The 14,250-nt window shown below is 39.5% G+C and overlaps 1 protein-coding gene and 1 pseudogene across 2 annotated transcripts in view; both read right to left on the bottom strand.

Annotated features, from left to right (window-relative positions):
* Positions 1–14,250, bottom strand: part of Trak2 (trafficking kinesin protein 2) — a 67,345-nt gene that overhangs the window by 47,621 nt on the left and 5,474 nt on the right. The gene's annotated exons all lie outside the window — the stretch shown is intronic.
* LOC104857592 lies at positions 1,533–2,884 on the bottom strand (annotated as a pseudogene).

Raw genomic sequence — 14,250 nt, 5'->3', positions numbered from 1 at the left:
ACAAAAAAAAAAAAAAAAAAAAAGTCACTAAGACAATTGCTTTTTTTTGGTGGTATCCCAGCCCAACAACTGCCATTTATAAAGCCCCAGTTTTATGTTTCTCCACCATCACCCATTTTTAAAAAACTTTTTAAAAATAAAAGGTCATAACTCAGAAAATGAAAAACAAAGCAGATTATTATTTGACAGTCAAAAAACAATTTAGTGATGGTCATGGGGTAGTTTACTCATAGGCAATAGAACAGAATAGCTCAGTACTAAGCAACCTCAAACGGGCAGACAGTCAAATTCATAAGACAGTCTTGATATATTTCTCCAAGAGAAAAGCAATTTGACACTTAAAAACTGTCTAGAATTCTGCATCCTTTTAAACAAGCAATATCATCTCCATTATTTGGCAAAAGAACTACAAAATACTATATATTAAATTCTAGCATTAGTAAAAGCCTTTTCAAGATAGGTTTCTTCTAATTTCTAAAGAATAGAGATTGAGCTCAGTGGGCATTTTAAATATTTAAGAGTTTGGTAACAGAAAAGTATTACTATGGGGTTATTATTATCAAGTTGAATAAAAAAAGTACACCTTTTATCAGCTTAACAAGGGACAATGAAATTCCTCTTATGAAAAAATTGCTTTTTGTATGGCAAAGTCACAAGGTGAAAGGTGAGGCATTACAGTATCAAACTTAAGGCAAGAGGGTGTGGCATGAGACCACGGGAGTAGTGTTTTTTCTCTCCCGAGGAAGAGAAAATGGGGGTCCACAGAGAGGGGCTGCTCAGAGGCCAAAAACCAGGGATTTGCAGGAATCTTATAGAAAGTTCTGACTTCCTCATAACATGAAGTTAAAGGTTCAAACCAACTTATTTAGTTCTTGAAGGGTCTGGACAGTTGGCTGATATTTGGGTTACAGACATATTAGAATACGAATTTACAAAATCAGCTACTCTGAAGAATTTATGTTCCAGGATATTAATACAATCATTACAGCTATTTTATTTTATTTTTTAATGGGCCGGGGATTTAGCTCAGTGGTGCTGCCACCTGCCTGGCAAGCACAAGGTCCTAAGTTTGATCCCCAGTACCAAAAGAAAAAAGAAAAAAAATGTTTTAATATGGGGTGCCTCTGTGTTAACCCAAGTTGGTCTTGAACACTGAATTTCTGGACTCAAGTGATCCTCCTGTCTTACCCTCCCAAGTAGCTTGGACTGTAGTTGGTGTACACTACCAACCCCAGCTTTAAATCTTTTTTTGTTTGTTTGTTTGGTATTTAAAACTTTATTAGAATTTAAAATACCCAAAAGAGGCCGGATGTGGTGGCGTACGCCTGTAATCCCAGTACTCGGGAGGCTGAGGCAGGAGGATCACTGCGAGTTCGAGACCAGCCTAGGCTACATAGTGAGTTCCAGGTCAGTCTCAACTACATAGTGAGACCCTGTCTCAAAAAACCAAAATAAATAAATAAATAAATAAATAAAATAAAATACTCAAAAGATTATAGTCAGTTTGTAGCATTTCCAGGCCCTCATTTGGACTATGTCTGGGATGAGGGCCAGAGTGACCTTAGGAATCTTTCCTCTTTCAGATGAGTTTCTCTTGCATTCCGCTCTTCCTTGGTGACCTTACTTAAGCTGTTGAATTCACCTGAAGTAAATGCTTCTACTCCACTGTCAAATCTAATGACTGCACCGGTAATCCAGGAAGCATAATCACTACAAAGGAAAACAGCAAGATTTGCAAGCTCTTCTGCAGTTGCAAACCTACCACAGGGAATTCTGTCAATTCAATCACATCTTTCTCAAATGTTCCAGTTGGATCCAGGTGGCTGAAGGCACCTTTGGTTTTTATAGGCCCCGGTTGAATTACACTGAATCTCATTCCCTATTTACCCCACTCTGCTGCAAGAGACTTGCTCATCATGGCTTCTATGCCAGCTTTGGAAGAAGAACTTGGTACAACAAAACCAGATCTTGTCTCAGCATAGAACACCGTAATGGCAAGAAATGATGCTCCTTTCTGTGCTTTAATTAGTTGCTTTCCAATTTTCAGTGCCATTTCGAACTGTCAGAGATGGTCTTCCAAGCATTACAAGAGACTTTCAGCGGGAGAAATGAAATTCCCTGCTGCACTGTTTATCACAGTACCAGAAGTCCTGACACTTTGATCAGTTGAGTTGTGAACCACACCAGGGTTCCTTGCATCACAATGAATTGCATGAACCTTATTTCCAGTCTGAGGAGAAATCTGTTATGTAGTAGCTTTCACAACATCATTGTTCTGCTGGGGATTTAGCTCAGTGGTTCCGCCTTCTGCCCTCCTGCCTCTCAAGCTCTCAAGTGCAAGGACCTGAGTTCGATCCCAAGTACCAAAAAAAAGAAAGAAAAGCAAAGAAAATTTGAGGCTGGCCTGGGAAACTTAACAAGGACCTGTCTCAAAAAATATATATTATTTTGCCGGGCATGGTGGCGCACACCTGTAATCCCAGCACTTGGAAGGCTGAGGCAGGAGGATCGCTGTGAGTTCGAGACCAGCCTGGGCTACAGAGTGAGCCCAGGTCAGACTCAACTATATAGTGAAACCCTGTCTCAAAAAAACAAAACAAAACATTGATGTTCCAACTGGCTACCATCACACACTGCGCACCCAGGGTGGACAGAAAAGTCGGCATTGCTTTGCCAAAGCTGGTACCCCCTTCCAGTAATAACTGACACTTTTCCTTTAAAAGTATCAGGTGGTAGCATAGCTTTTAGAAGCAGACAAAAGAATTTAGACTGTGGAGCTTCACTGTTTTGATGTTTTTGTCCCATGACTGAAAAACCACCGAGGACTGAGGCCACAGGGCAGGTAGGACACCCAGGCAAAGAGCACACAGTTCATCCTAGCCATGTCGTCTGCAGATCAGTCCGGAAGGCAGCGGGCATGGGTCCTTTAAATCTTTTTTAAACATAGGACATATCTTTTAAACTAAGGCAATGGCAAAAAAACAAAAAACAAACAAAAAAAACAAGTAGAGGTCTTCAAAAATAAGCAATACAGGTAAACAACATAATGCGATTATGAGTTTCCTGTTCTTAAAACCAAAAATGGGAAAACATCTTAAGCAGCAGCATTTTATATAACAGATTTTATGGGTACTAAAATATGTAGTATTCTTCTGGACCAAATAAATCCTTCCCCAATAAGTCAGAAAGCATCTGCTTTCAATGCTTACTAGTTAAACGTAGGTAGAAGATTAAACCAAAAGACATCATTCATTGAGAAATCTAGAAACTCTTCATAGAAGATTAAGAAATAGACTGTGCCACAGATACAACTGTGTTGTCAGACTGAGTATTCCTGCATAATATGCTCTTAATGACTTATCTTCAAATCAAGAAGACTCCCTGAAACAGTACTTTCACATAGTAAGGAATATACAGATTTTAAAGTCACAGGAAGAAAATTGTATTCTCATTTTTCTGTGTACCCTAACAAAATGTAAATTGCTTATGACGGCTTAAAATGATTCCAGATACTTGCTATTTTAAAAATTACAGTATGTAACATGTTCCCACCAGTTTGAACCACTGGCGATACGGGCATGATTGTCCCATGCCACCCAATGGTCCAGAGTCATGGTACAATCAGGCCTGTACACTGGTGGTTCAAGCTGGCGGGAACATAACATGTTCAAATCAGAGCAACCTGGCAGCAAGACACACGAATTATGACCCATCGCAAACATGTTAAAGCCTTCAGAAGCATTAGTTCCCATAAGATAGGTGCTGAAAACAAAACTATAGGCAATACAGACTCTTCAAATAAACCAAGTTATCCATGGTATAGGACACTCAACTTTTTATGACCAGGGACAGGGTGTAACTTAAAAGGGGGAAGGGAGGCTAAGAGATGGTCAGAAAGGAAGAATGTTGATTACAAGTATCTTTCTAAACACATGTAATTTTAGAATTACACTAGCATTCTCATATAGCTAAGACAAGTAACAAATGTCGTAACACAATTATGTCAGGCAAAAGACTTTCTAGCTATATTTAAACATACAATGTATGTCTAGTATTATTAGACGTTAAAATTTGTTTTTTCAAAACCAAATGACACAACCATCTCTAGGATTTCAAGACAAGGCTACTTTTTGAGTGAAAATTGACATGTATTGGATGTTTGGGGTTGCCAATGAAATTCAAAAAACAAGTAAGAAAAGATCATTTTTTGAGATATACTTATTGGCTATCTGCCTTTCTCAAGAGACAATCAAATTCTGAGCTTGAAGGACCCAATAACCAGGTGGCTGAGGAAATTTGGGAGTGCTTCCTCCAACCGCTTTTAATGTCTTCTATACCCAGATCTTCAGGATTCTCTTACGGGCCCTCTTCTTTTTCTCCTAAAGAATCTCTTCTAACTCAAATGTCTTAAATTCCAACTACCTGATACAACAGTTACTTCTCAAGTTTCTATTCTTAGCCCAAGTTGGTATTTCATGACTTTAAACTGGAAATCTCAGTATCAAGTTAGAATCTGTACCACAAATTCCCCACATTGTAAACCGAACTACCTTCTCTCTTCTTATAAAATCTGATTTGTTCATCTGCTTTTCTAAGAAGTTAGTATCACCAGTTCAACTCATCAGAGGAGACAAAAATCTAAGACTCACCCTTCCTCTCCTTCCTTGGTCCTGCTTTCCTCATGGTTACCAGTTCCTGAAAATTTATTCCCCAAGCGTCTATCTGCCCCTAGCTGCTGCAATAGCTCTGAACCTGGTGCTGTGGCCCAGCCTTCTCCAGCCACTGGGAGTGTGGCTTTTGAAATGCACACTGCTGTCGCGCATGCCCTCTCAGCCTACTATTTCCACACTTCCATGGTCCCCCATTTCTCATGCAGATTTTCCTACAAGTGAAAACTATACTAGCTCTAAGGGGACCAAAATATGCAGCTCATCAGAAAGTTATACTGTATAGTGAGATCAGATATTCTGGCTTATGCATCCTTCTCTGGTGAGTTTGTTTAGTGTGACATTTCTTCCAGGCCTGATCAATTCCTACTACATAGAGAAAATTTTAGTTTCTAGACTCATGAAACTGAAGATGTAACATTGCTCTGTGAGAATCTTCTAAAGTAAGAGTTAACTCTTTGATGCTGAAAGCAAAACCAAAAAAATTTCAGTGAAATTCATGATTACACTGAAGAATATATCAAACGGAAATATACTGTAGTTTTCTAGGATCAGCTAATAATGGTAAATAGTTTATAATCAGGACAGAAGAGCTGAGTTTCACATGAAAATATGATAAAGATGTATATTTTCATCTATGTTTGAAATTCAGTCTTTTCAAATAATAACAGCTAACACTGACTGAGCACATTCTATGTGCCAGGCACCGTGTTAAATACTTCCAGTTTGTAATTCCCTTTCAACCTCACAGCAACATGATGATGTGGACATTACTATCATCACTCTATAGACAAGACACTTAGGCTTAAAAGCTAATTACCTTGTGGGAGCCAGTAAGAACTAGTGATACAGGAGAAATATAACTTCCAATCTGCTAGATGTCAGATGTGCTGAATTTGTGCTCCCCAAAATCAAAGAATGAATTCCAAGGAACAGTGGAAGTTAGGAGTAGGAAAGGCTTATTTTATTGAGAGCTCCTGAGAGACAGGAGGGGTTCCGGAAGTGGGTTGTTTATACAGCACAGTTTATAACTATCGGGGGTAGTTTATACAGCACAGTCACCGCCTGTAGGCTGACCAGTACAGCCGCTTAGCTAATATTGGTCCCACAGGGAAGCGGGTCACACAGCCAAGGTGCATGGAAAGAGCAAAGGCGTCATGGGGAGGGAAGGGTGCAGATGCTCTGGTCACCCAGCTGGGCGGCCGATACCGTCTGCTCTTCCTGGACCAAGTGGTGCTAATTACAGTATAATCTCTTCTTGCTGATTATCCTCCTTCTTGCGGCCTGGCCTTCAACGGATGGGCCTCCAGCCACAGTCTTGATGTGCTCTTGCCTTCTGTACTGACTCCCTCCAGGGCTTGTCCTGCCTGACTGCCTATGAACTTCCATCTAACTTGGCTGCCTGTAACACCAGGAATGAAACCCACAACTGTTTCTATGAGGTCTGCAGACAAGAGCGGGCGTGTGGGGGTAGGGGTGTGTGCATAGTCTGAAGGTGCTCAGTTGATTCTAGTACAACCTTATCTCTCCACTCTACTTTTTAAAAACACGTACTGATTGCTGAAAAAAGCAAAAAGCAAATAAACCTTCAATATATCCTTAACTGGCTCTTATTTGCTTTTTAAAAATGAATCATCTGGTCTCAAAGCCGGGTGTTCTTACAACGAGGCAGAGTGACGTGTGTGTTTATGTACTTTCTTCATCTCTTTGATCTGAGTTTGATTATGCTTTCAAAATGAGTTTTTCAATATAAAAAAATCATTACCATAAATTGGAATAATTCTATTCATTGTTTTAAGCTGTTAAAAGTAATAAGGGGAGCACAGACCAAAGTAAATCCTAAGTTTAAATACCGCACTTTCTCTGGTGTGAGAAACTGAAAGCATAAATAAGGATCAAAATGTACAAAAGATATTGGGAAATAGAAAGAAATGTTCATCCAGGTGTGGTGGTGCACACCTGTAATCCCAGCACTAAGGAGGCTGAGGCAGGAGAATCACTGCGAGTTTGAGACCAGCCTGGGCTACACAGTGAGTTCCAGGTCAGCCTCAACTACATAGTGAGACCCTGTCTCAAAAAACAACAAAACAAAACATGTTCAAATGAGAAGGGGAACAAGGGAGGGGCAGAGGGAAGGAGGAAAGGGACAAGGAAAAAAGAGATGGAAATAAAGCTTTTGTAACTAAGGAAGGGGACTGGGGTTGAAGGGAGGGGAGAGGAATGAGAAAAAAAGAAGAATCAGGAGAGATCAGGTACAGGTACAAATTCCCTGTGATGAATGTGATCATTATGTACACCTAAAATGTACCAATAAAATTGCAAAAATTAAATTACCATAACAATAAATCCTTTTTCCAATAAATTAGGTTCTACTATATCTTACTATCTGCAACTGAAAAGCATTCCATAAATTAGTTCAGTTGTATCCTTGCAGTCCTTACTAGGAAAAAAATTAAACTACAGGAAAAACATGAAACTTAGAGCACTGAAGAATTATGCAGCCCTCTCCCGTGTTTCTGTACCAGTTAAGTCAATCCGTTATACCCAAGTGGCAAATAATCCTTAGAGATGGGATCGATAGCATTGTAGCAAAGAAAAATTTTACTGCGATTCTTCGTGGCTTTCTGCAGTTTTCTTATAATTTATAATAATTGATGATTAAATATCCTCCACCTAAAGACATGCTATGTGAAGGAAAACTAATGTCCTTAGAACAGACTAAAAACAATTGGGTGACTCAGGGTCATTACCGTTAGTACCATTACTGGATAGGCAACACATATGTATGTAAAGTACACAGTGAAATCCTCTAGGACTATGATCTTATAAAGAGCTCTTCCCCCCTCTATTAAATGTCCCAAACTGCTATTTTTTAAAAGACTGTAAGTTCGCTTCTACTTTTTATCCTCTCCCTGTGAGGTTATCACCCATCACACTTTACTGTAGCCAAGAAGCCTCTCCCTTCCTAACCTGCTGCTGGGCTGAGAAACCAGATAACCAGGTTATCAGAGAGCCCAGGAGGTGCCCCCAGGACTCAGCCCCAGGCCCAGGCCCTATCTTTCACCTCTAGCACCAGGGGCGTGGCTGCTGCTCTACACTCTCCTCACCCGTGTTCTGTGTTCCGTTTCTAGGCTGGCTCTGAATACACTGATCTTTCTTCACTGCCTTCCAACAAAAGGGTAGTTCCTCCTCCCTTCTGTGAGAATTTTATGGTCAAATGATACTAGGAAATACAGACTAGATGACAAATATGGATAAAAAAGGTTTAGGAAATTTAAAATTTTCTCATCGTGATTTTGCTCTTATCAACATTTAATGACTCTTCTGTTTAATGACACTGTGCTCAGTAGTCATTTCTCCTCACTACCATTGAGCTCCTTAAAGCAAAAGATCTTATTTTTGTATGTCCAAAACCTAGCAAGGACCAAAGACTGCTATGCATGCCTAACCATCAGCTTACTGATTAAAATGCCAGTTCCTGAATTACAGAAATCATTAAAGGACAAAGTTAATTATTGCTCTACTTTCAGCTCAACATAGCAAAAGAAGTCCCTTGAAAGTAAAATCAAGCGAGACTGAACTTGCTTAAGAAAACACTACATTTGTTTTATGAAAATCTCTAAAGAGAGTTTGGTGTTAGAATGATTTATCATTTCTACAGCAACAACAGTACCCACTTTTCTTGTAATAATTAAAAGAACAAACCTTTCTTTGGCTCTTTGCTTAGTTTTATTATATTCTCCACTAAGCACTTGCAACTAATTAGGAAGTCTTAGGGCTGGGGATTTAGCTCAGCAGTTCGGTGGCCTGCCTTGCAAGCACAAGGACCTTAGTTCAATCCCCGGTACCAAAAAAAAAAAAAAAAAAAAAAAAAAAAAAAAAGGAAGTCCTTTACAATAAGGCTATCAAATGAGACATAATCAGGTATCTTTTGTTAAAAAATCACAAGTGCCAATTAAGCCTCATTTGTAGGCTTTTAATTTTGTGTGCAAAAAGAAACACATTCTCAGCCTATTACCTGCTGAGGAAACAAGAATGGGTTGGAAAGATACTTTATTTTTCAGTTGTTAAATTATATGCTTTAGGACCAGCAGCATCATCTCTTTGGTTTGTAGGCTCTTCCTCCTCTCTCTTCCGCCAGACAGAATGCTCTTTCTTAACCAACAAGCTTCCTTTGTTTTGATTTATACTGGCAGCCTCAAGAAGCCCACAACACATGTCATGCCCATGGCAGAGAGTATCAGAGCAAAGAGCAAAGTTCTGACCCCAAACTTTAATAAGTGATGAGTTTCTGAGTAGTCCATTTTATATACCGACTTGCATTTTAAATATAAAGCAGCTAACTCTCCTGAAAAGGTCACAAAACCTTTGACCCTTAGAATGGGGTTGCTGTAAATTCAGTCATCAACCACGGCCTCACACCACTGGCATGGCCTCTGTGATCCTCTGAAATGTCCTTTCTTTTTGGGACAATCCCATATCACAACTTTGTCATTCCTCTCTTACCCCTCTGTTCATTTCTCATTCCTGCCACCAGTAAACCCACATTATCTGAAACAGCTTTTTGAGAATTGAGTACAAGCACAACCTCTCTCATGCATTTGCACACTTGTACGGTGGTATATAGAACGTAGTCCCCTTTTAGAAGGGGACTTGGATGTCTCAAGAACAGAAAGAGGAGAAACTTTTTACAGTGTAGTTTTCAACTTTTCCACCATGCATAGCTGCACTCCAGTTAAAAATAATGAAACAAGCTGCTTCACAATCTCTGAGCCTGCCTTCTGGAAACTACTTCAGTTGTTATTCTGTCCTCCAGCTGCTTTACTGCTTTCCTTGGCTTACTGAAGCGCTCAAAATCTTTCATTTTATTAAAAACATATTAAATTATAAAAACTTCCTTTCCCCAAGGATTTTCAGACAAGATCAGGTACATTCAGGGTGGTATGGCCATAAACACCCAAGGATTTTTAGCTACTGTCCTTACGGGAGAAGCTCCCTCGAGACTCTCCAGAGCGTTTATTGTCATTTTCCCCTCATTTCTCATTCACACTCAATCCCAACACAACCCAGTTTCTCCTCAAATCACTCTCCCCTCTTCCATCAGCAATCCAATCTGACATTCTTAGCTGTTAATGTCATTTCTGTTGCAAACCTCCTACTTCAAGTTTCCCGCCTTGGGACTCCTGAAGCCTGACTCTTCCGCTGTCTGTGTTCATTTTGAGACCCTTCATGACATCACCCACCTCCTTCCTCTGACTCCTTGAAGGTTGGTACTTTCCAAAGTTCTGGTTGTGGCCATACTTTTTGATATGTTAATACTTTTTGTTCTTGTTGATATTGTGTTCGTCTTCATTAGCCTGTATTTCAAGCATTTACTACCATATATTGAAACTACCTCTCTCGGGTCAATAATGCCCAATTTGGCTCTTTAGACTTCTTCCTGAGTGCCATTCACATTTCCCACAGGCTGTTTATAATCCACTGAACACAGAATTCACTTCCACATCCTTCCACATCCAATCCATTAACAAACCCTGGATATTCTACTATCAACATATATCTCAAATTTACTCAATTTTCTATCCCCTTTTCCACCATCCTAGTTCAAGCTGCCATCATCTTTAGACTATGAACAAACTCTAGCAGGGTGCCATACTTAATCTCTTGTTCCTCTTCCTCCTCTAAAGGCAGCAAGAATCATGCTTTTAAAGCCAAACTCCTCTTAAAAAAAAAAGCAAACTTCCACATTCCACATAATACCTGGAATAAAACTGCACCTCTAATCCGGGTCTACAAGGCCTGCCCTAGCCTGGTCCAGCCTTCTCTCCTTCACCAGGTACGCCTTGTTCATACTCAGCCAGAGAGATCCCTGCCTTTGTCATTTATCTCACTTCCTCAGTACAGCCTCTCCAGTCTCTGGACCTCTCTGTAACTGGGTTCCCGTAAAGAATACTCTTCTGTCTTGTTCCTGATATGGTACTTACTGCTCACCCTCAGGAGGAGTTACCATGCCATCTAAAGCCCCCCCTCCACTGTTCTTTAACTCAGTACCTGATCTGTCTCCTTCACACACACTGTAATTTACTTTTTGGAAGTCCTCTTAAGTAAGGGAAGGTGCCATCCCTCTTTCCTCGTCCTTGCTGATCGGAATGGGAATACAGTGGCCAGAGCTCAAGCAACTCAATGAATAATTGTTGAATAAACTACAGTCCTGGGTATGTGTACTTTAGTGCAGAGTTTATTGTATTTGTGGTTCTGGAAAGGGAACTCAGGGCATTGTGCACACTACGCAAGCACTCTACCACTGAGCTACACCTTCAGCCCTGAAATGAATTAGCTAAACTAGTGAGTGAATTCTTTTACCATTAACTTGCATAATTCACCAACTCCACTGTTATACAATATAGTATAACACTCTTAAATTAGGCTGTTTTAACTATTCTTTCCTTTTTGCAACTTTTCAAAAAGCTTTCTAGAGAAAGAACTCAGTTTAGCAAACATTGGCAGATAACACAGACAAGTTTCAAATCCCTCAGTGATGTTTACAAAATTAATTAGTTCCACCTCTGTCTCACTGGCCGACTTTGTATGCTCATTTCTAGCTTGAATAAATCATAATACAGGCTGGTTAACTGGATATTCTCAAGGTTGTATGAGTCAATGGTAAAGCTAGAAATAAAGTCAGAACATATCAAGCAGTTAGTTATAAAATAAATTTCAATAAAATGACCTCAATTAACAACTAGCAGCTTTCAATAAATGCCACTTGAAAGCCGGGTGTGGTGGCACACACCTGTAATCCCAGCAGTCAGGAGGCTGAGGCAGGAGGATCGCGGTGTGGTCCAGACCAGTCTGGGCTACATAATGAGTTCCAGGTCAGTCTCCACTATATAGTGAGACCCTGTCTCAAACAAACAAACAAAATTAAAAAAAAAAATTTAAAAAGCCACCTGAATTAAACTAAAGTTACTAAAAAAGAGATATGGAGGAGTATGTAACAAGCTCTACCAAAAAGGATGTTAAAGATTTAAGAAACTGAAGATCTACTGGGGAGAGCTCTAATGAGCTCCAAGACGCAGATTTAATCTAACATCTAAATAAGTCAAGAAATCTAAGAAAGTAAGATAACATCACTGGATAGTAAATAGTTTATAGGTACTACAACATAACTTCTACAGTTTCTAGCTGAAATGGTCTGGATTCACATAAGATGTAAGATTTTAATAGGTTTCTTAGGGAAGGAAAAGTTAGCATGTGAACAGAGGCGTTGGACAGAATAGTTTTAAAAGGTTAAAAAAAAAATAGACTCCAGCTCTCTCCATAACTCCCCTTACACCACCCCCCACATACTCTCAGACCTCCTGATTGTGCCAGTCTTTGGACCCACTCTGCAGAGGCAGAGATGGTCATAAAGGGTATTTTTCTGAGTTCCCAACTTTGAACATCTTTAAAGAAAGGGCGTGGGAAACCTGTAGTAGAATGGTGTGGAGTTCAACCATTCAGAAGGTTGGAGAACTCAATCTGGGCCTTGCAGCCCAAAGTCAGTCTGCATCACGGGGTTCAGCCATCAGCTGAGATCAGGGGTCTTGAGTCCTAGCTCTGTCTGAGCCATTAAATGGTAAATATACTATATTGAAGTTTGTTCACTGCAGACATGTTCTGGACTGCTTCCTGATTTCAATTTAATTCAAATGGTTTAAGGGTGATAGACTAGTGACTACCACAGGTGGTCAGTTTCCAAGTTGTGCTTGATCTAAATGTATTGCTGATTGTATCAGTTGGGATAAAGGATTGTGGTTAATCTGATGAGCTGTTTTCTCTGGTGTTATGAAGATGAGAATGTCTGTGGGTCGTTAGAGACCCAGAAGCTAGGGTGCAACTATATTAGGAAAATTTGGGTGATAACCCAGAGATTAAACCAAGAACAGCCTGACAACAAAAATAAAAATGAGAAAACACTTAAGCAAGACACAAAGACAGACTTCCAGTTCACTAATGGCAAACAGTAGGGCAAATGAGGATGAAAAGGCCGATAGTGAACCACCAGGACACCCTGAACTCAAAGCACAGAAAGTAACAAAACAGATCAATCAGGCTCTAGAAAAATTCAAAACAGAGATACTTTCCCAGATAACCATAGAGATGGTGAGCAAAATGAAAGTTCCGATTCAAGACTCTAGAGCAGAAACTGACAGAAAAATAGATGAGCTCAGGACCACGATAGAAGCCATGAAGGCCCAGCATAAGAAAGAAATGGAAAAAATAAACACCCAACATAGGAAAGAAATGGAATCCATAAAACAGATTCAAGCAGATATCCAGGAGATTAAACACTCCATAGAAAGTGTACTCAACAGAATAAAGGAATGCGAAGATAGAATCTCAGATATGGAAGATAAGATTGCAGTTCAGTGACCATGAAAAGAGAGGTCTCTTAAAAACAGTAGGGGATCATGAGAAATCGATCCAACAAATCCTAGATGATGCAAAGAAGAATAACATAAGATTGATAGGAATCCATGAAGTAGCAGGAGAAAATACAAATGACTTAAAAAAGCTGTTCACAGAATTAATGACAGAAACCTTCCCAAACAGAGGGGAAGAATTTGACATTCAGATAACTGAGGCATATAGGACCCCAACTAGCTACAATAAAAAAAAATCTACACCTAGACATATAATAATCAAGATCCCAGAAACCCAACAGAAGAACAAAATACTACAAGCAGTAAGAGAAAAGAAACAAATCACATGCAAAGGAAAGCCCATCAGAATCACAGCAGACTTTTCAACACAAACCCTTAGGTCAAGGAGAGCCTGGAGTGAGGTATTCCAAGTCCTAAAAGAAAAGAATCTCCAACCTAGACTTTTGTATCCTGCAAAACTCTCTTTCAAAATAGATGGGGAAATAAAATACTTCCACGACAAAGAGCACCTGAGAAATTTCATGAACACCAAACCAGCACTGCAAGGAATTCTAAACAATATCCTAGAAAAGGACAACGAAATTCACAATAACATGAGGCCCAACAGACCAAATCAAATAGGCAAGGCAAGAAACTAAAAGGAGATGGGAGAAAAAGTAAAAAGAGTCAACAAAAGGACAACAACATGTCAATAATAAGTCAGTACATATCAGTTATAACCAGCAATGTCAATGGCCTCAACTCACCAATCAAGAGAAATAGACTGGCAAAATGGAATAAGAAGCAAAATCCAACAATATGTTGTATACAAGAAACACACCTAGTGCAAAAAGAAGCCCATAGACTGAAAGTGAAAAGATAGAAAACAATTCTCCATGTGACAGGAGCCCAGAAAAAAACAGGGGTAGCAATCTTATTTGCAGACAAAGCAAATTTCAAAACAAAACTGATTCTAGTATTATAGATGTAGGACGGTACTGTATCATACCTCTGTGAATGTAAAATATCTTGTACCTGCTTTATATACATAGTAGTGACTGTGCTTTATCAGAGCTATATTTAATGATATTACTCTATAATGTTCTCTTTCCAGATGATGATTAAGATGCTAATTAAAAAAATGGTGCCAGGTACCACAACAGCAACAGAACTTTGCT

The sequence above is a fragment of the Fukomys damarensis genome, unplaced genomic scaffold, assembly GCF_012274545.1.
Source record: "Fukomys damarensis isolate Sample0158 unplaced genomic scaffold, DMR_v1.0_HiC HiC_scaffold_26, whole genome shotgun sequence".
NCBI lineage: Eukaryota > Metazoa > Chordata > Mammalia > Rodentia > Bathyergidae > Fukomys > Fukomys damarensis.
The sequence above is the reverse complement of the archived record's forward strand: the minus strand, read 5'-3'. Positions and strand labels throughout refer to the sequence as shown.